Raw genomic sequence first — 25556 nt, 5'->3', positions numbered from 1 at the left:
ACTGTCCACTCCATCCTTCCTAAGAAGACAGCCATAGAGACCGGAAGGAGTTACATTGGATGTGACAGAGGGACGAGATCTACAGATTCTTCATTCTGATGCTCCAACCTAGGGTCACTCTTCAGCCACCAGTAGGCCTTCATTCCCTGGGTCATATCAGCCTATAAAATGACCCTGTCGTTTCTTGGGCTGCAATTAGGGAAGTGTGTGTAGCCTTGCCTCTCTGTGTGGAACCTCATTAAAGGGAGTGATAAAGTGATGGCCGGACAAGAAACAAAAATCAAAGACTTGGGAGGCTAACGAGAAACAGAATGTGCTTCCAGCAGTGAGGGGCACAAAGGATCATGGGTAGGAATATTCTAAACGTCACTTTAAATCTTCTAAAGTATGAACATCCTCAAGACCTTTAAATTGGGGACTTCCTTTAAAAATAGTACTTTACATAATAATATTACATATAATATAATAATACCATGCAATAATACTTTATATAACACCAAGCTCAAAAGAATCATTTCTTCTCATGTAAACTTTTACTGAACACCTATTATGTCCCAAGAATTAATTGAATGGAAGAGAGCTGCTATTTACCTAAAAATATCTCTACCTCTTGGGGCTATTCACTTTTTCTCTCCCCCAGCAGGCACAGAGTAGATGCTTCTGATGGTCTCAGAGCTCGAGGGGATGAGGAGTTAGTGGAGTGTTCCCAACATACCTTTTTAGGTAAGAGTATGTTTCAGGGCCACAGCTCTGGGCGGTGTGTCAGCTCGGCAAGTCCCCTCCTCATTATGATTTCTCACTGGAGACCATGGCCAGACTTCTCTGCATTCTCTCTTTCAGATAGCAGGTACTGTGCCTAATATGGGACTAGGTCCTCTGTCAGGTGAAAGAGAAAGAGGACTGGAAAGCAAATGGTGTGAAGGAAGACCGTGCCTTGGTGTGCATGCATGTATGCGTGTTCAAATATGTGTGCAATAGAAGAGGATGCATGTTCACGTGTGTGTGTGTGTGAGAGAGAGAGAGAGAGAGAGAGCATATATGTAATGAAGGAATGCATGTGTGTGTGCATACATACCCATGTGTGCAAACATATGTGCTGGAAGCACATGTGTATGTATACATGTATATGTTAACATGTATGTAGTAGAACATATGCACATGCATGCATGTGATAGCACACATGAAATTGTGTATGAGAGAAAGATGAAACAGTAGAAGAGAAGTTCTTGGTGTTCTGTCTTGTTATCTGCAATACCTGACGTCTCCCTGACTCCTGCCCCATGATTGTCTTGTTAGTAAATGAAGGAATGGTCACAACAGAGTTGCAGAGAGAGAGAAAAGAAATTTGAAAATAAAAACAAAGACAATGTCTGCAAGATTCTAGGAACTTAAAAACATTCTACAGAACCAAGTATGGACTTGTGAGCTTGCAAGTGCCACATGTGTGCCCTTCCGTGTCCTCAGGAGTAGGGAAGGCCCAGAGACTGGCACTTCACCCTGAGCATTGTATTCTGAAGCAATAAATGGAGAATGCATGTTTGTTCGAAAGGAATCCTTTCAGTCTACAGATCACTCATAAGGAGTGATTAAGATGTAGGCACAAACCCATACAAGCCTATTGTTCCAGGAAAAATATAATGATTCTATATTCCCACAGATGGTCCTTTGAAAGCCTAGCCCTATGACACATGTGACTGAACAAGTGCTCACAGTGATGTGTTGGGCAGCAGGCTTACTGTGTAGTAGCAAGCCTAAAATAAGTGCCCATAAGAGAAGGGAATGAGGGTTCTATACAGATCTGGTCTGTTGCTTAGCATACTAAACGCTGTGTGCTTCATCCACATAGAGATCCCCAGCATAGACACGGAAGGTGGAGAGCTCTGAGTTTGGCAGTCCTTTTTCAGGAATGGCTCCATAGCCTTTCTTACCCCTTATGAGGTTTCACTTCATAGCACCAAACAGCTCCTCCAACACCACAGGTAGAGTGTGGACACCAGATGTGGACAACATGGACCTGAGATACTGAGAGACACGGAGCTCTTCCCCCTAGCCTAGCCAAGGCATACCCAGAACTGGTTTCTTGAGAAGTCCCATACTGCCTAGCGATATCGCTTCACATTCCCACCACACTTGTACCACTCTCTAGACCCCTGAACAAGGAGTATAGCTTGCTAGCTAGACGGCGATGCTTGTATCACCACACATGCCACAGGAGCTGGAACATACACACACACACACACACACACACACACACACACACACACACATGCACACACGTACACACACATATGAACACATTCTTCAGATAGAAGATCTTGATCAGAAGAGTTTAAATATTAGGGCAAAAGAAAGGTTTCCAGTCTAAATGTAGCAGGCTGGCACAAATTAGGAGAGATTAATAGAGTCAGACACACACACCCTTTGAGTCATTTTTAGAAAACCAGCAGGTTCTCACTTGGTATTATCCTATTTCAACACTACAGTGGAAGAAAACTCACTCAATAGCTCCGATGGCCAACACCACAGGAACCCAATAAGCCATATTAATGTGCAGAAAAGATCAGGGGCAGGGCAGGAGGGACAGCAAGCTCATTCTAGGCATGAAATTGTGCCAGAACTCAGGAGCTCAGCTGTTTTGATAAAATCAGATATTCTCTATAAGAAATTAATCAGTTATGATGATTAATTACATCCATTCAAGTTCAGCTTTGCCTACAATGCCCTAAGAGCTGTGCCTAGCAGGTAAGTCTCAGAGACTCTTAATCCCAAATATTAGAGAATATGTGGCAAACAGTGGGCTGGAGGTAAGAGAGCTGGAGAGATGGCTCAGTGGTTAAGGGCACTGACTGCTCTCCCAAAGCTACCAGGTTCAATTCCCAGTAACAACATGGTGGCTCACAACCATCTGTAACAGGACCTGATACCCTTTCCTGATGTGCATGAAGACAGCTATGGTGTACTCACATACATAAAATAAGGGGTGGAGGGGATAAGATAGCTTAGCCCTTACTACTAGTGACTTAATTTGTACAGATGAGAGAAAGAAAAGAGATGGGGAGATCTTTATAAGCTGTTTTAGCCAGCCACTGACGGCCTTTGTCATGTAGTCAGACATGAGGGGACGCTTCCATAATCATGACGCTCAGAACATTAAGGCAGAAGGTCAGCAGTGGGCAACCAGCCTGTACTACCCAGTGAGATCCTACCAACCCAGCCGCCATCATCCTCACTACAGATTTTTATTGTCTTCTGTTAGCAAACCTCTCCTCAGCTCTAATGGCCAAATGAGAGCCCATCTGTCCCACATGTTTTTCTTCATTTTTCCTCCAACTATCTTGAAATATGAAGCCTGGGTTCAAGTACTGCTATATAGACCACTGTGTAGGAACCACTCCTCTTGATTTCTTTTACCTCAATGATAGGTTCAGAGACACTCATAAAATGCACCCCAACCAATCAGAAAGCTTCTTGCAATTGGTGTTTAAATTCTAGAAGAAATCAGCTTTACCACCGGCTGGTCTGGATTCAAGTTTTCATACTGTTGTTGAGTTCTTCAACATGGACATGTCTGGAACCATTATAGCTTTTTCGCAGAGCTGTTTTGTGCTAAATGTTCTATCACAACTAGAAATCCCGACCTGTGCAGTAACCCCTACCCTAACTAGACTATCTAGTGAATAGCAAGCTTATGACTAAGAGAAACATAGGCGTCTACCTTTAGACTGGATCCCTAAGCTTGAATCAGGCCATGCCATTCTGAAGTTCTCTCTGAGACAGAGTTAAGAATCAATTTGTGCTGTAACTTGACAGCTCCCAGTTTATGGTAGCCGGCTGTTCCAAGTTCCTTGTCATGTATCCTGTCATGCAATGTGTACCTTCTCAATACTGCTACAGCATTATTTTAAAAAGAATCAGACATTTCATTTGTCCTGAAGCTGGGTCCAAGATTCCTCAGAGATACTGCTGGAGAATTTGGCCCAAAGATGAAGAATGCTCTCTGAAGAGGCTCCTCTGGTCCTACCTTTGTCCCCCTACCATTCCTCTCATAGTGGCGCTCTCTCGGTCTCTCTGTCTCTGTCTCTCTCTGTCTCTCTCTGTCTCTCTCTGTCTCTCTCTGTTTCTCTCTCTCTCTCTGTCTCTCTGTCTCTCTGTCTCTCTGTCTCTCTCTGTCTCTCTCTGTCTCTCTCTTCCTCCCTTTCTCTCTCCCTCTCTCTCTCCCTCCCTCCCTCTCCCTCTCCCCCACCCTGTCTCTCTCACACACTTTCTCTTTCTCTCTCATATTTTTACTTTTAATGAAGCTCTTCTGCAACTTTAAAGTCAAACTTCTCTTTCATGTTTAGCTCTCCATATTCTGCATTGTTTCTGTCTAACATTCTTGCTCCCACCCCAAGGCTCAAACATGGCCTTGAGGCTTCTCACTCTAATGAGCCTTGTTGAAGGGAATTGTGTCTGCTTCTTTATGGATGGACTGCTGTGGCTTTTGCTTCTTTTTAAACAATGACTGCATCATTCTACAAGTTAGAAACCAAAGCAAATCACACTGGAGTAAGATCAGGGTATTGGCAGGGCTGGTTCCTTCTGGGGCTTCTGAAGTAAGAAACTGTTCTCATTCACATTAAAGCTTCTGGGTTCCACTGCATCTCTCAGATGAGAGCTTCTGCATGGCCCAACCTTTAGAATCTTTAGCACATCAAGTCCTAGTCCCCTTGCCTTCCTCTTAGAAGAACATTTTTGTTTGGTTACATGGAACATATTTAGTTCAGGAGAGTCTTCTCTGATTTTTAATTTAGGCACACCTTTATATGCTAATTTCCCATGGAGAAGAGATGAAAATTCTATACTTACCAGATAAGGTACCAACAGACCAAATAAATATGTCTTACACAAACCTAGGTTCATGTGGGAAGAGGGAACCTCAACTGAAGAATTGATCAGATCAGATTAGCCTGTGGTTGTGACTATGAAGCATGTTTGTAATTACTAATTGGTGTAGGAAGGCCCAGCCCACCATGGGCGGTGCCATCCCTAGGCAGGCTCATCTGGACTCTACGGGAAAAGTAGCTGAACAAGCCGGAGAGAGCAAGCCAGTAAACAGCATTGCTCCATTGCCTTCTGCTTCCAGCTCTTGCCTTGGCTTCCCTTCATGAAAGACTGTAACCAGTAATAAAAAATCCTTTTTCCCAAGTTGCTTTTGGCCAGTTTTATTATAGCAACAGAAACCTAACTAGGACAAAATGACTCCATCTAAGTCCATCTTGGTAAACCAATGCCTTTATTGAAGTTGGTTACAGTAGAATTGGTGAACTGTTATTGGTAGGAACTTCAGAGAATCCAAAGCAGCCTCCTTACTGAAAAGTCCTACCCCAGCATTTGGGATAATTCATAAAAGCTTTAGTACCCATCCTCATAGTTCCACCCTTAATCAATGTTTCACCTCTTATATTCTCCACCACCTCTATTTACAGTCAGGGACCAGACCGGAGGGCATAATGACTAGACTTCCATTGGTGATCAGGTGATCCCCTCCCAGTTTCTCTCCAAGGGAATGCTAACAAATGCTAACAACTTCATTACCCCTCTCATGGCTAGCTTTTGTTGTATCATTTTGCTTATCTATTGCTACTAAAATGGCTGGACCAACATACCCTGTAGGCCACCACTGCAGCCTCTACTCCATGATGACTGGTCTGATGGACACAGAAAGCCTGGGGGAAAGAGCTGCAATGCATCATTTCTGCAAACCCCATTCATCATGGAAGGTAGCATATTCACACATCCCATAGATTAAGATATGGTGTCTTTGTAGGTCCCTTACTCAACACACTATCATTGATGTTCAAGAGACCTAATGGAAATGTTTAATGGCCTTCTGAAAGTCCAATATTACAAATATCTTAAATATCAGAGAAGACAAAATTATGGCAGAGAGAATAGAAAAAGGGGTTAATAGATTCTTCCTCTGGGAGTCCTCACTGCATTCATTTTACCCTTATGAACTCTTGGGATAAGCCTTACCTTTCTTCAATGTACAGGATTCAAGTGAATCTCTTCAGAAAAATGAATTTCTCATGTTGATAAGGAATACATCTGAGGACCTGCCAGGCTTTCTCAGATTCCTTACATACTGTTTTTTTCTTTTTTAACTTGGATCTCATTCCTGGGTCCTCCTGAGAAGCTCACTATAGATTCTTCTTCAGATGACTCAATTCCATCCCCTGGGAGGAGGCAGGGCTTCTAGTTTTTGAGATGCACCATTGGGATCATAACAATGCTCTTGAAAGCATAACATAAGCCAATGCTGATCCATCCATCAAGTCTCATGAATTGGTGAAAGACACAGTGATGTACATCAATCCATTCGACTCCTATTCTCTCCCCTCCGTAGTCTCCAACTGTCTGTCAAATTCAGAAACCCATTGTTCCTATCAATAATATTATCTAACAGCTATTGACACTTTCCGAGGGTTCAGTCTATTGTTATGCGCAGGTAGCAGTCAGAGGTTGTTAGCTGTTATAACAGATTGACTTTTCCATTTTTCAATAGCTTCATACAATCAAAGCTGCTTCTCTGTTATATATACCAGAGCCAGCAGAGGCAGGCGAAGTCCCCGATGTCGACGCAGCATGGTTGTGCTCTCTGAAGCCATGTCAAGACACACATTGCCTGACTTTTTAGATTATCTTGTCCTTCCTTTGGAGCATCAGAGACCTCCACAATAGATTCAGGCCTAGGAATGTCACAGAGGTTGCCTGCAAGAGAATCACATGGGCCTCGTACTCATAGAGCACATTCATATGTAAGATTCCAGGCAGCCTAATCCTATCTTATTGCAAGGGAATCTTAGAACTGTATGCTGCTTTATGCCCTTTATAGGACATTAAAAAGTGAATAGCAATTGCAACCATTCTTTATTTCTCATGTGACTTCAGTTTTGACATCTGTATGAGGAGGTACCACTGCCTTGTCCATTGGACATTTGATCTCTTAAAAAAAATCAACAAATTCTCCAGGTCCACTCAGGTATCCCTGACTCCTAATGCTATCCTCTTAGACAGAACATTACAGGCAAGGGGCCATTTCTCTATTTCACTATGAGCTGTGAACTTCTGCAGTAATTCTAGATATTTTTATTTGGGGGCCCAAGACTGTCAGTGTACATTTCCCAGCCTCCTTTGCAGTAAGCTTGAGTTCAAGTGCCTGGCATCTGGTGATGAAATGTAAAATAGGGCCAGCTCTCTGTCTACAACTGGCATTTGGTGGAAACAGGCCAAGGATGATGCCACATGTCTACAATGCACAGAACAATCTCACAGCTAAAAATGACCTGTTCTCTCATGCTGTAGGTGCCCAGACTGAGCAAGCCCTGCTCTTCGCATCTCTGCCAGATAAGAGGAGGCCTCTGCAAGTCACCCACTGGGTCAGTCCCCAGTGTGAATATGAAATTGCTGAATTTAAGTGACAGAAGATGCTTTTCCCTTTTAATGCAAAAGGAAATGCGTCAAATTATTTACAACAGAAAGTATTGTTGGAAAAAAATCTATCCTCCAGTAATAAGAATAAAAGTACCCAGAATGTCAGCCAAGCCAAGAACCAACTTTAAGGAAAACAGCAGTGATGATGGAGACCAAGAACATCAGACCAAGGGACAATTCTCTGCTTTGGTATCGCTTAGTTTAAATTCCCATTCCAGGATGCCACTGTGAGTCCAGTAAAGTGCAGATGCCTAGCCATGGGTCTGAACTGATCTTATGTCACCACAGATAACAAGTAAGATGGTTGTGTCAGAGACTTGGCTCCATGGCTAAGAGCATTTGATGGAAAAACTACAAGGACTAAGAGAACTCAACACATAGGTAACAAGCCTGATGTTCTCCACAGCTACTTGGAATCAGCACTTGGAGAGAGGCTGAAACAGGATGATTTCTGGAGCTTGTTGACACAATCCTCCATTCAGAAAGGAGGGTCCTAGTGCACAGTAACAAGTGGAGAACTATGAAAGAGTGCACACAATGCCTTCTTATTTTGCCCCCAGTACATCCACAGGGGTGCACCGTCTCATGTTTGCCTGACATACAGACAAATACGTGCATTTGTGCACGCACATAAGTAAGTCTGTAAATAAATGGACACATCTTTAAAAAGGAAGATGCTTCATGCATTAGAAGACCTTTCCTTCATAATTTCGCATAGCGATGGGTTAGAAAAGAGGGCTTAAGCCTTTACTCCCCCATTTTCTAGCTGTGTGACCTTGGGAAGACTACTTTTTTTAGTGACTTTTCTTACACTGTCTTACATGGGTGCATATGCCTCACAGAGCAGTAAAGAGTGGGTGATAAGGTAAAGAAATCAGAGTCTGGAGCAGCTTCCTCTTTAGTGCCAGCCCTCAGCACAGCCGCCATTGTTCCCTGCAAGGAGAAGAGCACGCTGAGCTCTGAGGCAGAGCATTATTCACTGTGGCTCCAAACACCTACCCAGCTCTAGCTTTGTCCCATGCTTTTCCAGTCATCCAAGCTGCAGCAACCAGCAGCCCAGAGGCTCAGCTCAGCCACCAATGAGAGGGGAAGAAGGTCCTTCTCTGGAACTTTCTCTCAAGGGAGCCCTGGGGCACAGATGGGACGCTATGTAAGTGACAGCCCCGCTGCCAGAATGCTAGAATTCCAATACTACCTGTCGCCACTGGTCAGAAATGCTTGCCTCAACTTGCTCTCTCCCCAAAGAGATATAAATCACCATCAGGATGTTAGAACCATAAGGGTGGGAATTTTGTCTGCTTTGTGAGTGGCTATAACACTATCAGAGGACTAGGACCACTACATAGCAAGTAACTAACAAGTATTAGTTGACTGAATGAATAATTCTTCTACGTTGAATAGGATGAATAGGAGGATACATGGCATGGCATGCATACAGGAAACAACACTACTATAATAATGAGAGAGAGAGAGAGAGAGAGAGAGAGAGAGAGAGAGAGAGAGAGAGAGAGAACACAAGAGAGCAGGGGGAGATCATTAGCTCTCAGTACCCACAGTGACAGCTTCAGGGTCTGCAGAACCATGGGTATATAGTCAAAGAAGTCAGGAGTGGTTGTTCTTTCTTAGACTCTTCCTTATCCCATGGCTGGTTGCTATGCCTTCTACCCAAGTATTGCATGAATCTGCTGTTCATCCATCTTCTTAGCCATGTGCCTCTTTGCTAATTAAGTACTTATGGATGAGTCGAATGCAGCATGCCTATCCTCATAGGTCTCTTTACCTATGTTCTAGTAAAATGAATCCATGCTAGGAAGTACTGAGCATACATATAGACCTGCCTTGTGTGCAGCTACATTCTCTATTGTAGTAGGGAGTCCTTACTTGGCTCTCTGAGTTACAAAAGGAGCCGTCCAACTTCTGTCCTACCCTTATGCTAGGCAATGGTGTTAAGCACTGTGAAGTTGAATGTTCTTCTTTTCTAGCTCCTCATGGCTCTGGGTTCTAGACTTTGTCAGCGTGGCACACAGGATGGGGAGGGCCGGGAGGCAGAGAGCATGATTTTGCTAGTTAGTGTTTCTAGAATGATTCTTGGGTTTTGTGGGATTATAGGGCATCTAACAAAAGGCCTCATTAACTTTGTAGATGGCAGTAAAGAGGGCACCACTTTGCTGGAGCCAATGTCTCTGATGGAGATTCTTGATCCTTAGATCACATAAAGGTGATGTTCCAAGAGTCCAGATATGGTGGAACATCTCAACTCCTGGCTTCCTGAGTTCCCCCTGTGAGTCAATTCTGGGTGACTTTTCTGGATGTCATTGATGAGTCAGACTTTGCCCCTTCTCACGGAATATCCCACAATAATCTACTTTCAGCTTAAAACAACAATCTGTGTGCTTTCCACCCAGCCTTGACTAATAAGTCCATCCCCACCGTCAATTTTGATTTTCAGTTTCCTTGCCAACTTACCTCACCTGCTCCTTCTAGGCTCTTACAATTCAGGCCAACTGGTTCTACTTCATGGTTAAGCAGAGAATCCAAGAGTCCTTGGTCATTCTAAATCTCAGGAGGTTTCTAGGAATGAGAGAAATAAGACCTCTTTTCTGCCAGAATTGAAGCTAGTGGGGCGTGGCTTTGGGCCCCAGAAACATCATTTTGCATCCATGAGACAAAACCATCTGCAAACAGATTCCACAAAGAGGAAGCTGGGCTGATGAGGAATAGGAAGTCGCTTCTGCAGTGTCGTGAGCTCTTGAATCCAGTCATATTTTAAGTAAGGTTTACCGTTACGTGATTAGGGTCCCTAAACCAAGAGGCTTGTGCACAGTCCCCCCTTTCTATAAACAGGCTGAGGCCACATTATCCATAATTGGCGATTACAAAGTCCTGATTGTCACACTGCCTATCGTACTCATTTATTCTGTAGGCCAGTCTCTGCATCCAGAAGCCAAAGGTTAGTACAAAAGTTTCCTGGGAAAAACCAATTATGTGCAATAGAATGAGCAGAGCTTATAGCCACAGGCTACAACTTTGGTCTTTCTCTCTACCCTTGGGCTGCCCACTGCCTTTTCCCTCCCAGCATCTGGGGACACTCACTCTGAGGGTGATTCTCCAGAAAGCACCAGCCCCGAGAGCCCTTGTTTGTGAACTCAGTACATTAGCTCTGGCTTCTGAGGGACCAGAGATTTTGTTTGTTTGTCACTTATTATAATTGATTTGTTTCTCTCCAACTGTGTACTCAATCTCGATTCCCTCAGCTGTAGGCAGCAAAACCCAGGGTCGAGAGCTCCAGGAAGCCTGTTAATAGCGGCACACCACTTGTCATGTGGAAGAAGAGAGTGAATCTGGGTGGCTATGAAGATGACGAAGGCCTGGGAAGAGTGAAGTGGAACAGGGCTAGTTTTACTGGCAGAAGAAAAGTTTGTGGAGGGGTTAAGCAGGCGGGAAGGAACGGGTAGGGGTGGTAGCATGCGGAAGTCATTGGCTCTGTCACAGTGTTCAACATGGGGATTTATAGATGGAAGTCACAGCCATTACAGCAGTCAGGCAGTCACCAGGCTTTCTAGACCCAGCCTGTATCTAAATCTTCTCAAGGATATAATCATTCTTCACATGTGATAGACTGGATGGAAGCAAAATTATGGCGGTGGGGATCAAACATGAGTTGGCCTCAGTGTGGCCTCTTTCCTTGGGCATCAGAAGGACCCATCTTGCTTCCTGTCTAGTGCTTTCTGAGTTCTAGGGCCCGATTCTTCCTGGTTGGGTTTCCATAAATTGTTACACAAAAAGCCAAGGTGAACTCACATATGCATAGCATTGTTGCTGTAAAATTATACAAAAGGGCTGTCTTTTACCCCCGCTAGGTCTGGTACCACAGTGCCCCAAGATATCTGGTAGATGTCTTCATCTCAGTCAGCAGAACCTCTCACCCACTTTGCTCTATCCCATATTGCACTGCCAAAGGCTTCTCTCTGAGCCTGGCAGCAATCTCTCTACCCATCCAGTTCCCAAGGCACTATGCCAGAAACACACATCCCAACTCTGTGGCAGCCCAGGATCTCTTGCCGCCACACACTCTCTCGCTACATGAAAGAACACACAACACAATAACCTGTGTTCCAATTGATAAGATATAATTTCCCACCTAAACATACAAAGCCCTGTACACATCTGTCCCTTAAGAATACTTATAACAACCTGTAAATACACAGAGTAGAATCTTAACATCAGCCTCCATGTTCTCTCCATGGCTTCCTCCGCCAGTCTCCTCCCATTCTAGTCTCCTTCTCTTCCCTCAAACTTTTCCCCCACCCATCCTTCCTTCTCATTCAATGATAGGCCTCGTTCTATCTTGTACCTGCCCTCACCTGTATGACATCATTCCTACATAGCCTAGCAACCTTTGAGGGTATTCTATGTATCTGATTCCTAAGAATGGGTTTTTAGACTCTATAGAAGGTCAGGGTTTCTGAAGCCATCTGAATTATGATCCCATATTACATCATCAGTCTGCTTTGGCTTACGGCACAGAAAAATCGACCTCCTCCGAGATAGCCAGAATTTCTGCAACAGCATTCCTTGCAGCCTATGTTCTCTGTGCTTGACCATCATTCTAACTTCAAGCTTACAAGCTTCTCTCCCTTGTTCTTCCTAAGAGCTCAGGAGTTCTCACTTAGTGTCATTAAAAAGATGAACAGTGACCTCTCAAATCCAGTAGCTATTCTGAGGTAGAGTCGGGACTCACATTCAGATCCCCTAACATCTAACCTAACACATCTGTTATTTTCTGCAGTAACGGGTGTCTAGTCCACCATAATTTGATGGCCACAGTGACATCCCTCACCAAGAAAACTTAGCAACTTCCTATGTTAGAGGCTATTGGGAACCGCAGCAACAGCCCCTCCCTGGCATCCCACTATGAAGAGTTCGGAGATAAGCCAAGCAGAAAACAGACATCTCAAGCTTGAGCTCACCTAAAATAGCTTCCTCTTTGAGCAGATGCCCCTAGACATTCTCAGAGTGGCTAGGAGAGACAGTGGTGACCATCTTCGGCACCATGGTGTGATAACTAAAGCAAAGACACACTGAAATCTAAACGCAGTGACATGCGCGCCATCCTCTTGAATTCATAATCAGGGGGTGTTAGAAGTGGATGTAGGAGCCACCAATGGTAGGCACAGTGAGTCGCCTAAGAGGAGAAGACAGCAAGGCTGTTATTCACAGATAACAAACTAAACAGGAACCCTGAGGTACAGTTTCTGTGCCTTCGCCAACACTCATGGTCAGTCTCCCCAACCTGGCATTGCTAAGGGAAGACTTCAGACGTGCTACCCTTACTTGAAATGCATAGGGACCCCCAGTGGATGACACCACTTTCCCTTTCCTTCTTCATTCGCTCTCAGTATTAAGATTGAGGCGTTGACTGTGAGCTGTTCTTCCCACAGGATGGAGTGGAATATTACAAAATGCATTTGCAAGCAGCCTAAATCATGATTGACAAAACGAGATTTGTTAATACAATGGTTTGAGGCACTTGACAGAAATTTTTGTCAACAGTGTAGATTAAGGGATTCCAGGGGAAAAAAAATGAAATTTGCAGATGAAATGGCTTTGATGTTTCTCCTGAAAAGCATTTTGTTGACAGACTGGATCAGAGGGGAAAAAATGTGCCTTTTCTCAATGCGTGCGTTTTAAGTCGTTGACAAAACACGCATTAGTCCTACTGTTTGGGTTAATTTGTCACCTACTCTATTGGCTTTGCCTCTAACCACAAAGGGGGGGGGGGTAGGATGAGAGTAGAAAGAGATCAAAATAAAGCAAAATAAAGCTACTAAAATGGTTCGCACCATGATGGGGCATGGTCATGCCACGTTTTCAAGTGCTTCCTGACTGGCTTCAAACATACTCTTGGGGCCCCTTCCAGGAATTTCCCCCAAGATTCTCCCTCTTTGAGAAAATATCCTCTGCTATCAAGCCACTTAATTTGGGGAATAAGCAGGAGAATCTACTAGAAGACTTCTAAGCCAATGGTTCTCATAGTAAGATAGCCAAACTAGCAAGTACTCCATCCCCTGGAAATCACTCCAGATTCAAGTCCTCAAGCCCAGATCTACATGAAGGTGAGGAACACAATCCACCTCTCCATAAGCCCCTTAGATCATTTAAGAGTCACCAAAGCATGGGGTTTATTGACTTGAGCAATAGCCAGAGAAATGGGTTGCTTTGTATAACTGGAATATTAACCAGTATGCCATGGTTCAAGTATGGCTCTGTCCGGGAGTTCAAGCATCACTGACTACACACTGTCTCGCTGTTCACCGTTCCTCTAGAATGGCTGCATTATTAGATAACATCTTTCTCTATGGTGACAAGATGTCACCAGCTTCACGATTACCCTGGGGGAGAGGGAGAGTGGAGCTCTGTTTGCCTTGACTAGTGCAGCTCAGGTTTTGATGCCTGAGTGACCACTTTATCATTTACATGGTTAAGGGTGTTTTGAACTCGTGAGTCACAAGGGAAAGACACAAAAGAGCCATTTTCCCTTATAAAACCAAGTGTGGCTTCAAGTTCTCACACCCATGGACATGCACGCACCCCTACACAGTGAAAAAAGAACACTATCTTATTTTTTTTCCAGAACTGAGGACCAAACCCAGGGCCTTGCACTTGCTAGGCAAGCGCTCTACCACTGAGCTAAATCCCCAACGCAGAACACTATCTTTAATACAACTTCCTCAGTCCTCTATGGCTACTTGTGTTAACTCAAAGACTATATTAGCTACTATAAATGTAGCCCTAAAACTATATCAAGAGTAAGAATTCTTAGTGCCATTAGGTGTCCCTGAATACAGAGGGCTTCTTAGAATTACTCAGGAGAGGAGCCTGCATACAGCCCTTGAGAAACACCCTTAGTACTCCCCACAGAGAAGGTCGGGTGACCATCTTTGACCTTACTGCATATGGTGTGGCATCAGCCTCCTCAGAGCCTTGCATTCGCTGCTGTTCACAGAGCGGTGTGTTTTGCTCGTGTACACAGTTTGCCTTTCATCTCCAAGCCAAGGCTTCAACTTTGAACTGTCATACGTGTGCCATCTCAGCGTCCCAAACCCAATGTTTTACAGAGTCAGGGAAGAAAGAAAACATCCATTCTCCCCGAACATCATCTCTACTCTAAACAAGAATGTGGAGGGCTTTTGCTTTGTTTTGTTTTGTTTTTCTATTTGGGAGCAAATGGAAACTCTCAGTAAGTAATGTCAATCTGACTTGAGAATTGCTGTCAAGGACCTACATCTTGTCAACTGCTGCTCACACGGTTGGCTGCAGGACCGCTCGCTCATTTGTGCACGCCTGTCTATATTGGGATCGCTTCAAAAACTGCAGTCATGTTTCATTCCGCTCTGTGCCTCCAGGACTGGACGCAGAATATGGCACAGTTGGTGTTGAACCAAAACGACTGCCGTTTCCTTCCGTTTTCCCTCTCTGCTGTTCGTTTACGTCATTACATCAGAAGCATCACTGTTTCCGCCTTCTGTGAAAGAACAGGCTGCAGTGGAAACAAACTGCAGGTCAGTTTGAAGATGAACTTAAGACCGCTTTACACTTCGCTCCTTCACATGGCCACCAGAGGGCGGCAGAGAACATGATGCTCGCGAAAGCCATTTTGTCCAGGCTTTGTCTTCCACCCGCAAGTTCCCTCAATTTCTCCAGCTTTCATTCTTTTGTTAACTTTTAGCTTTTATGGGAGCAAGTTTCAGTACAGGACAGCCTGGCTGGCTTTAGAACAAGTAAAACAATTCTTTTTCTGCCTTTTAAGTGTGACTCCTCAGAAAATGCCCTCTCCTTTAGAAACTAAAATCTTTTCTACCTCCTTCAGGCTAGAGCTTTCCTTGTGGGCACCTTTTCTGTAAGATCTTTAGCTGATCTCACTCAACATTTCCTGCAGCTGCCATTCTTCTGATTCAAAATCCAGTCTGGGGAAAAAGCTCTCATTGGAAGGATAATTAAAGTAGACGAACAAGTCCATCAGTACCAGCTAATCCCAGTAAGTTCAATTCAGCTTCTACAGATTGAGGGATAAAAGTATTCTCCCATCAGGGCCGTTCATGGCTGGACTGCAGTCTAGTCTAAGGAATCACTCAGGACATAAAAACAAGGTCACAGAGAGCAAGGGTCTACATAAGTAAGATTCAGTTTGCCTCAGTTTGATCCAATTGCAGGGGTCAAGGGATAACTGCCTGACCACAACAAAGACGCAATGCACAGCCAACACCTGAAACCTTGCTGTCACTCCAAAGTTTGCTTCAAGTTCTGAAAAGTCCCTTCAAACTGACAAGCAACTGAAAAGAGTCCTTTGAAAATGTCAATTCACCAATCGCTAATAAGAATCAGTTAATCCTGCTCGGGGAGCCAGATCAATGAGTAAATTGTTGTCCGCTCAATCCTAACAACAGGAGTTCAGATCCCCAGCAAGCTCAAAAGACAGGTGTGTCTGAAATCCCAGAGCTCCTACTGTGCGCTGGGTGGTGGGAGCAATAGACTCCCAGGCTCTCCTACTGTGTGGTGGGAGGTGGGAACAAGAGAACAGTTCCCCAGAAGCTCCCAGCCAGACATCCTGATACTGAGTGGTGAACAGGAGACCTTGTCTTAAACAAGGTGGGAGGTGAGGGCCAGTATCTGAGGTTGTCCTCTGATCTCTACATGCTCACTGTGGCATGGGTTTTACACACACACACACACACACACACACACACACACACACACACTCTCTCTCTCTCTCTCTCTCTCACACACACACACACACTCTCACACACACATACACCCACACTCACACACATACACATACACCCACACTCACATACATACACTCACACACACACACACCCACACATACACACATACACCCACACTCACATGCATACACTCACACACACACATACTCACACATACACACACTCACACATATACTCACACACACATACACACATACACACATCCACACACACACATACACCCACACTCACATATATACACTCACACACACACTCACACATACTCACACACATATACACACACACACACTCACACATACATTCACACACATATACTCACACACACATACACCCATACTCACATGCATACACTCACATACACACACACTCACACATACACACATATACCCACACTCACATACATACACTCACACACACACACACTCACACACACATTCACATGTATACTCACATACATATACTCACACACACGTGCATACACTCACACAAATACATTCACACATATACTCACACACATACATTCACTCACACACACACACACACGTACACTCACACACACACTCACACACACACTAACACATTCATTCACACATATATGCTCACATGCACACACTCACACACACTAATAAAATTAATTATTCCATTTCTAGGAATCTATATTACATAAATTCATATATGCATGATAATATCAATAATTAAACATAGCAAATAATTAGCAATAACCTCAAAATCCACCAATAGGGAATCATTTCTATATGCTTTGGTATACCCATACTGTAAAATAGCACACAATTAAAAAATAAAACAAACAACAACAACAACAAAAATCCCACCAAAACCAGAAAAAACATGAACGTAAACGGCAACTGCTGGTATCAAAATTGCTCTCCTGTGTAAGGCCCTGGGCTTGGTAGCCTGCACCAGAAAGAAAACATAATCAGACAGACATGCATTTGGTGAAAGGGGGGGGGGGTGGCTGGGAACTACGGACAGCAATTTATTTAGTAACTCGGGATAGACATTTTTCATTTCAAAGCACAGGAGTTTAAATGAATGCAAACACAGACTTCCGTTTACAAGGTCTGAACGGGCTCACATAAAACTGGTCTGAGGGAAACCTTGTAAATCCAACAGCGGAGCTAAAAGGTGGAAATTTTGGCCATGTTCTGCTATCACATCGTGCAATTCCTCCTTAAAGAGTCTATAAAGTCGTTTCCACAAGCCGGCTCTCACCAGCTGAGTCATGCCTGCTCTCCTATGATCTGACCGCACTAAAGCTACTGCTTCAGGCATCAACTAGCGTTCGGTTTCCATGTCCCCAGGACAAGAGAAGAGGTTTCGGTTTTGGGTTTTAAGTCTGCTAGGCGTAAATAAACAAAGCATATGGCAACACTGAATACCAATTGACCCCAAGTCTGGAAAGGCTGCCTATGGGATGTCCTTTGACTACCATTCCAGCCCAAAAACGGACAGAAGTTTCTGGAGGGGGAGCTTAGAGTTTTGTTGATGCTCCCCTTTACCAGTGAAGCAAGAGAAGACCAGCAGGTCATGTGACTTCACAGTCTGTAAAATGGATGTCCTGGTCTGAGCTTCCTGCACATCGTGGAGTGACCACGTTACCTCAAACCAGGACGGTTATGAGAGGGAGGGTGTGCGTATAACTCAGAATATTGTAGGAGAGCAGTAAGTCTGGACTGCCTTGGGCTGAGTGAGCTGAGTGGATTGTGACCCTCTCCGAAACCACCCTAAATTCTAAAGAGAGCTACCTCTGTGAAGACCTCATTACACCCCCTCCCACCCTGAAGCCTTGCTGAGCTGTTTGTCCCTTCCAGAAGCCATCTAAAGGAAACTGGCTCTTTGGTCCCCTATTAAGTATACATTGACTATTATCTTTTCATTTCTAAAGATTTATTTTGGGGTTGAGGATTTAGCTCAGTGGTAGAGTGCTTGCCTAGCAAGCGCAAGGCCCTGGCTTTGGTCCCCAGCTTCGAAAAAAAAAAAAAAGAAAAGAAAAGATTTATTTTACTATTTATTATGTGTATGTGTTGTCTTGTGTGCGTGTATGCTCAGGTGTCCTGTGTAGGCCAGAAGAAGGCATCAGGTCCCCTGGGGCTGGTGTTACAGTTGGTTATAAACTGTCTGGCATCGATACTCAGGACAAACGTAGATCTCCCCAAAAGCAGCAAGTGACTTTAACCTCTGAGACATCTCTCCAGCTCTACTAACAAATATTGTGGCATCTTCTCGGATCCTCAGGAGAAAGAAGCCAATCGGAAATAAACAAATCTATCCTGGAAGAAACAGGAGCCAAACAGGGCAAGGACTCGTCTCCAACAAGGTAAAGTCCGTGCCTCTGAGAGATGACACACACAAAAACATCTGGTTCTGCCATTGCAGTTCTCCTGGTAGGCATTACCAGACTTAGAGGTGAGATTGTAGAGCGTCTAGTGGAATTTGACTTTTACGTTCATACAATTCCTTTGAGGTGAGGCTTGGAGGGGCAGCAAGGTCTTCCTTGAGGGTCAAAGTGCAAATGTCAATAAGAAGGGAAGAAATTGTTCATGGTATCTTTCTCCCCCAGGGTATTTACAGACTGAAAACTGTTCCCTGTAGATTGCATCTACAGGGATTAGCTGGACTGACTTTTTTAATTCATCTGTACATAATAATCCTGCTTGCCTCCTTGTTTATCTGTACATAATATCCCTACCTCCATGTTCAGCTGTATACAGTAACCTCACCTCTCTGTTCCATTGTGTTCACTAAACATGCTAAGCGTCTGGGGTCCTGTGTCTTCCCACCAGAGTGTGCAGACCACCCAGTCTCAGCTTTTTTGTCTATGTGTACCTCTGTCTGTGAGTATATGTGTCTGTCCTTTCTCTAGTCCCTCACTACCTCATCAGGTCTATCCCTGGCAGCCAGGGCAAGAATGCAAAACCCAGCTGAAGAATCACTGGCATGTTTGGACTTCAGGAACGTAACCCAGAAGCAATACCATCAGATAACAGAGGGCGCCCAGGCATATTTGAATTCCAGATAAACATGTGATTTTTTTTTTTGAGATGTAGATGTTTTGAGCTGAAGAGATGACTCAGTGGTTAAGAGTATTGGCTGCTTGGTCCTGCCAAGACTGAATACCTAGTAAACCTGATTGTTGGGGGAAGGGGGTAATGCGGGGAGGATGGGGAGGGGAACAGCCGTATAGAAGGGGAGGGGGAGGGTTAGCGAGATGTTGGTTCGGAAACTGGGAAGGGGAATAACAATCGAAATGTAAATAAGAAATACTCAAGTTAATAAAGATTTAAAAAAAAAGAGTATTGGCTGCTTTTCCAGAGGACAGGGGGGTTCAATTCCCAGCACCCACATAGCAGATTACAACTGTCTGTAATTCCAGTTCCAGGGGATCTGACACACTCACACAGACATGTGGGCAAACACCAATGTACATAAAATAAGATTAAATAACATTTTTATAAATAACTTATACATTTATAAAAAAAATAGCTGTGTCATTCCCCCATGGGTCTGTGGCTAGAGTCCTTGACAAAGCTACTTCACGTCAACAACACACTCTTAGGACTTTACACATTCAGGGCTTCCTCCCCTCCTCACACACATACCAGTAATCCTAACCCTCAGGCAAGAGGATGGTAAATTTCAAAATCAGCCTTGAACACTGACTATATACCAAGACACTGTCTTGATAATATCAAGAAAAACAGATTGGTGCCTATAGAAAAAAAGCAGCAGAAAGACCTTACAGAAAGGGAAATGGAGTATTCCTTTGGCTAGTTCTATCCATGTCCCTGGGAACATTACATTCCACAGAATCCTCCACTGTCCTTAGCTTCCCAACAGAAAACAGGAAATGGGAAGGCAAGAAGACATCCTCACACATCCTTCAACAAATGACCTTCTCTCTTCAAACCCCATTGGATCCACACTTTTCCTCTAGCCCTGGCTATGCCTCCCATGGTTCCCTAGACTTCTTGAATGCCTAGACTTTGTTTAGGCTCCTCCTTGGCATGAGCATACCCTGCTTGTCTCATAAGTTTGCTGGAAGAACAGTTCAGCCACCATGGCCATTCAATAGCCCCTTCTTCCCTCAGCCCCATCAACCTGCTTTCTGGTTGTCATTCTTACGACAGCATGACTTAACAAGCTCTTTACATCCTTGTTCTCTGATTTCTCCCTCAAGATGGTTGCTCCACAGACAAAGAGCTAGATTGGCCTTCATGACCATCATGTACCCAGCTCTTAGAAGATTGTTCTGGAGGAAAAATACATAGATAGAATGTACATCGTCGAGTGCCTTTGCTGGCCATGCCTGACATCACAGTCCACAACCTCCTCTTCCAGTTGCCCATTTAATCAAACCTCAGTAAGCATCATAAGAAAGAGCACAGCCTGCCATGGAAGGCCAAGTGAGTCCCCAAACAATACAGACCATTATTGGTGACTTTGGTAGTTTCTAAGAGGTCGAAGGTCAGCCCCTGTTGTTGAAGACACTGTACATATAGGACACAGGGCTCACATGATTCAACTGAGTCTAACCTGAAAGCCTCTTTCCTGAAGTCTAATCTCCATGGTACTAGGAAATACTATGCACACAATAAATAGTCTTATCCAACCACAACCCCTATGAACCACAACAATGGCCAGCATGGCAAGTCACCTATGAAGGTGTAATAAGTGGTAGCCACAGCTCTCTATTAGGGCCTAGGATTCACTCAAAAGAATCATGCCAGGTATTAGAAACCTAGTCAAGTTCCTGGAGCTAGTGATGTCACAGACTTTAAAACCAAATTTATTTCTACTGCTTTGCTCTTCCTAGACCAACTGGAAACCAGCACAGAAAGCCACGATTGGACAGAATGCATAGACCAATGGGCCTTGGGAAGCCCATCTCCCATGAATACATCTAGATCAAGGCTCCTGTGTCTATAGTTGAGACTATCACTAAAGAGGGATCAGAATGTTGTAAGGTCCAGGATACAGGAAGTCTGCTGGGAAGCAGTCGCCCCTAGAAATAACTGCATAAACAAGATGGTAATGATGATATTTGCCTTTGAAGGAGCAAAACTGGTAGCCCTTTAGAGATCTGAAACACATTATTAGCTTTATAAAATTCCACTGTCAAAACAAGAGAACACTTACGTGTACACACACATACACAAAAAGATGAGAGATACTGGCAAACTCAATATTATGGTATTTAAATTTGGGTACAGGATTGTAGTACTTTTAATTTGTCTCTATTTTTTTAATATCTCAAAGTTTTTAGATAAAGAAAATGATAACAACTTACTTAGAGCACCAAAAGTGAGCCTTGACATGACCTGTGGACTTTGGGTGATGAGACTTGTCAGCACTGGTTCAACACAGTTGACAGGAGGTATCGTGAAGGAAGCATGTAGGCATGCTGCGTTTCTACACTGCCTTCTGTGAGCTGAAACTTACATTGTTAAAACGTTACTTTGATAATAAAAGATATGACTAACTTGGACACATGAGGGATATGCCAACCTACCAGATGATGTTGTGGCTCCTGCTAGAGGATACCCTGAATCCCAGGGGAATGTGCCCTGAATGGCAAATTTTGAAGTCCTGGGAACATCAGTTCATTTGTTCTCCTGCCCAGCAGAGTAGTCCCTGTGCTCCTGGGAGAGAGGCACATTCAGGACATTGAGTTGTGTTCACAAATACATGCCTAGCCCTCTAGCTGTGTGCTCTCTTCTTCCACAACCTTTCTCATGTCTTCAGAAGTAATCCAGATCAGGGACTAATCAGTCCCAGGTCCACCAGAACCCTGATCAAGCAGATATTTTAAAGAGTTTCTTATGAATTTTTAATTGTTCCTCTTTCTGTCTCCATGTCTGTGTATGTGGTGTTATATAAGTTATGTTGTATAGTGACATGTATAATCATATACATATATACTCGCATATTCGCTGTGTGACTATAGAGCTGTACTCATTGAGTAGCTATTCATCATTATGTTGTCATAACTAAAGAATGCTGACAAAGTCAGAAGGAAAGGCCCAGCTTTGGTTATCTTCTGTTACTGGCTACCTGTGTTCCATCCTTACTTTTCATTGTTTAAAAAAAAATCATAGTGTTGAGTTTGAAGCACTCTGTTCTAAAACCCAGGTATCCATCAGATTTTTAAAAATAAGCCTTCTAGGATCTGCTTTAGTCTTCTAAGTAAGTACACCAGGGAGCAGAAGCTCTGGGATGACTGTGTTGAAAGACTCTTATGTGTTTGACTTGGACACAGTCAACAAAAATGAGTTTGGGCACTGCTGGCTTACACATCTATCTATCGCTGGCCTTCCCACTCTTCTAACAGCAGCTAATTCAAAGGAATCAAAGGGATGTTCAAAGGACTGCAATGCACTAAGATATTTCATCTAAAATCTTGTCGGCCTTAAGTGAGAAAATCCTGACTAGAGCCTGGAGTGATAGACAAGGTAAACATTGGGAAGGGACTGTCATGAGGCTTAGCTGGAGACTTCAGAGGAGATAGATGAACAGGGGACGAGCAAGGTGGCCTTTCTCTCAGATTGCAACACACCTGGTCTTTAGGTTGATGAAAAATACATTCTTCCCCTCAAATTTGATCTCACAACTACCCAGGGATGTTAATGTCAAATGTGTACGAGCAAAGGATTCTCTGAAATTTACATGAAAATACAGTCCCTGATGGACACCTCTAAGTGGTTATTCACATCAGGCATCAAGATGATATTGCAATCAAGATTCAGAGATAGGCTTCAAGTGCTACTGTTATTCTACTCAAGGAAGTATTTAGCATGAAGATAGAACTATTACCACTATAATAATTGTAAGCTAACAATTAAGTTAATAATGATGAACACAAATCTCCAAGAAAAAGTTCATTGATCTCAAAGGTTGAGTGCTGTACAACGACTAACCGGAAGGAAAGTGAAACTCTGTAATGACAATTTTGGAATTTTGGTTTCTTTAAAAAGCATGGAAATATTATAAGAATTTGTTTTTGTCTTAATCCAAGGTGTGGGATATGGGACCACTTCAGATTGTCCACAGCAGCTGACTATGACTTGACTCATGCTCTAGCAGAGACGTGATTTTTCCAGCTGCAGATAGCTTCTGCAATTTTGTGACATTTGACATTTTGGGGACTTTTCACATGGTATCTTAGTCCTGGAATCCCAAAAGGTGGGGTGGCTTGCTGGTTGGTTGTGGCTGATGGTGACTGCCGTGTGTTAAGCAGTTACACAGAAAGAGGAAAGATGAAAATGAAATTAGATATCCTGATAGCAAAGATTCAACTTGCCCCAAGGAACAATACCCCTAATCAGTAGGAAGTACTCTAATGATAACATTGCCCCCTTTCATCTTTATCCTTTTTTCTCTTCTATCTAGTGTTAAGGAGTTAAAAGGGTGGAGAAAGGTAGAAGAAAAAAGAACCCACAGAGCAGCCAAAGGCCAGCTACAAGAATTCTTGCTTGGGGAGCTCTATCTCTTCACATTCCAGTATGGCTCTTACCAAGCTTCCTGCAGTCTGTCCTCAACAGGAAAACCCTTCACTGTCTTTCCTAAACCATTGTTTGCCCGAGAGACAAGTTTCAGTAGGAGAGGATGGGACCAGCATATCTAAATTGCTACGCCTGACAACTTTCCAACTGGGGATGTGAAATTCGTTTTTACATCTCTACCATTTGAGGCACTATTCTGCTTTGTTGGTATTGGCTTCGGGCTGGCTCTGTGTATGAGTAAGGCTTGTGGAGATACACAATAGACCCCTTGCCTTAGGATGAGCCGCCATCACTTCTGAGGAGATGAAGCCCTGTACTTCCACACAATCCATCCAGTGAAGTCCTGTGAGTCCATGAACACTTCTCTGCCAGATGACATGGGGACACAATAGCCTTTGGTGATGAAGAGCACCCGCAGCTGACCTCTGAGCTCCTTTGCTGTTGGGGTCTTGTGTTGTTCTTGGGAATGATTGTCCCCAGTCTGTCTCCCCACCTAGAACATGGGCCACGTGTGGGCAGAGCTGTGGCTTCCTTCCTGATGCAGAAAAGGTGACAGAAACTACTGAAAGGAAGAGGAAGCCTGACATTATGGTCTCAGCTTCCCACATCCGAAACCTGACCAGTATATATAATGAGGTGTCCCTATCACTCAGCTAGAGGGAGAACTACACTCAGAAGCTATGGCTCCAGAAAACCTCCCATCTCCATAAATTCCATCTTCTCTAGCCCAACCCACAGGCCTTGAGAATTACCAAAGATGCATCAAATCCCAAACAAGGGGTGGGTGTTTTAGTTAGGGTTTTACTGTTATGGACAGATACCATGACCAAGGCAACTCTTATAAGGACAACATTTAGTTGGAGCTCGCTTACAGGTTCAGAGGTTCAGTTTATTATCATCAAGGCAGGAACATGGCAGCATCCAGGCCAGCACGGTACAGGAGGAGCTGAGAGTTCTACATCTTTCATCTGAAGTTGCCAGCAGAACACTAGCTTCCAGGCAGCTACGATGAGGGTCTTAAACCCACACCCACAGTGATGCACCTACTCTGACAAAGCCACACCTACTCTAAGAGTGCCACTCCCTGGGTCGAGCATTTACAAACCATCACATTGAAGAAGTTTGATTGACAGTCTAGCTGTGCAATCCAATGACCTGGAGAACTTCCTATGTTTAATTGACACATATCTATTCAGTGCCCACTGCATGTGTTCATGGACACACACACACACACACACACACAAACACACACACACACACACACACACACACACATATGCGCACCGATGAGGCGTCTCAGAGAAGCAAAATTTCAGTTATTAAACACGTTCTATGTACCTGGCACAGTGCTAAACATTTTATTGTGTATTATTAATCTTCATAACAAGTCGATTTTGTAGTGTAATTTAACATAGAGAAGAGTGGCTTGCCCAAGGTCACACAGGTGGCAACTGGCAGAGCCAAGATTGCTTCATTTCTTCAGGGAACATTTGCTCATTGCGTGTGCTGGCAGAGTCCCGGGATACAACAACAAACAAATGGGCCAGGCTCTAATCTCCACCATCTCAAAGCAGACATTTGAGAGAAGGAAACAGATAATAAACCAGTAAATTAATAAGTGAACAAGACAATCACGGTGGTTTTAATTGTCACACAAGGTAGCATGATTTAGGACACCCCTCCAAGACCACATAGACCTGTAACAAAAACACAGCTTAGCCAAGATATTCAGCAGAACCTGCCAGGAGGAAGGGACAAGTATACAGAGCCTCCAAAT

The 25556-nt window shown here is 43.8% G+C and overlaps 1 long non-coding RNA gene across 1 annotated transcript in view; it reads right to left on the bottom strand.

The window, feature by feature from the left end:
- LOC102549475 (uncharacterized) overlaps positions 1-22194 on the bottom strand; it is an 80527-nt gene extending 58333 nt beyond the window's left edge. Inside the window, exons 1-4 of the long non-coding RNA XR_361697.5 lie at positions 21790-22194; positions 21568-21714; positions 9940-10044; positions 6016-6750 (exon numbers count right to left, since the gene is read on the bottom strand). This is a non-coding gene — a long non-coding RNA (uncharacterized LOC102549475). The remainder of the gene's footprint in view (positions 1-6015; positions 6751-9939; positions 10045-21567; positions 21715-21789) is intronic.
- Positions 22195-25556: the final 3362 nt, after the last annotated feature.

The sequence above is a fragment of the Rattus norvegicus genome, chromosome 19, assembly GCF_036323735.1.
Source record: "Rattus norvegicus strain BN/NHsdMcwi chromosome 19, GRCr8, whole genome shotgun sequence".
Taxonomy (NCBI): Eukaryota; Metazoa; Chordata; class Mammalia; order Rodentia; family Muridae; genus Rattus; species Rattus norvegicus.
The sequence above is the reverse complement of the archived record's forward strand: the minus strand, read 5'-3'. Positions and strand labels throughout refer to the sequence as shown.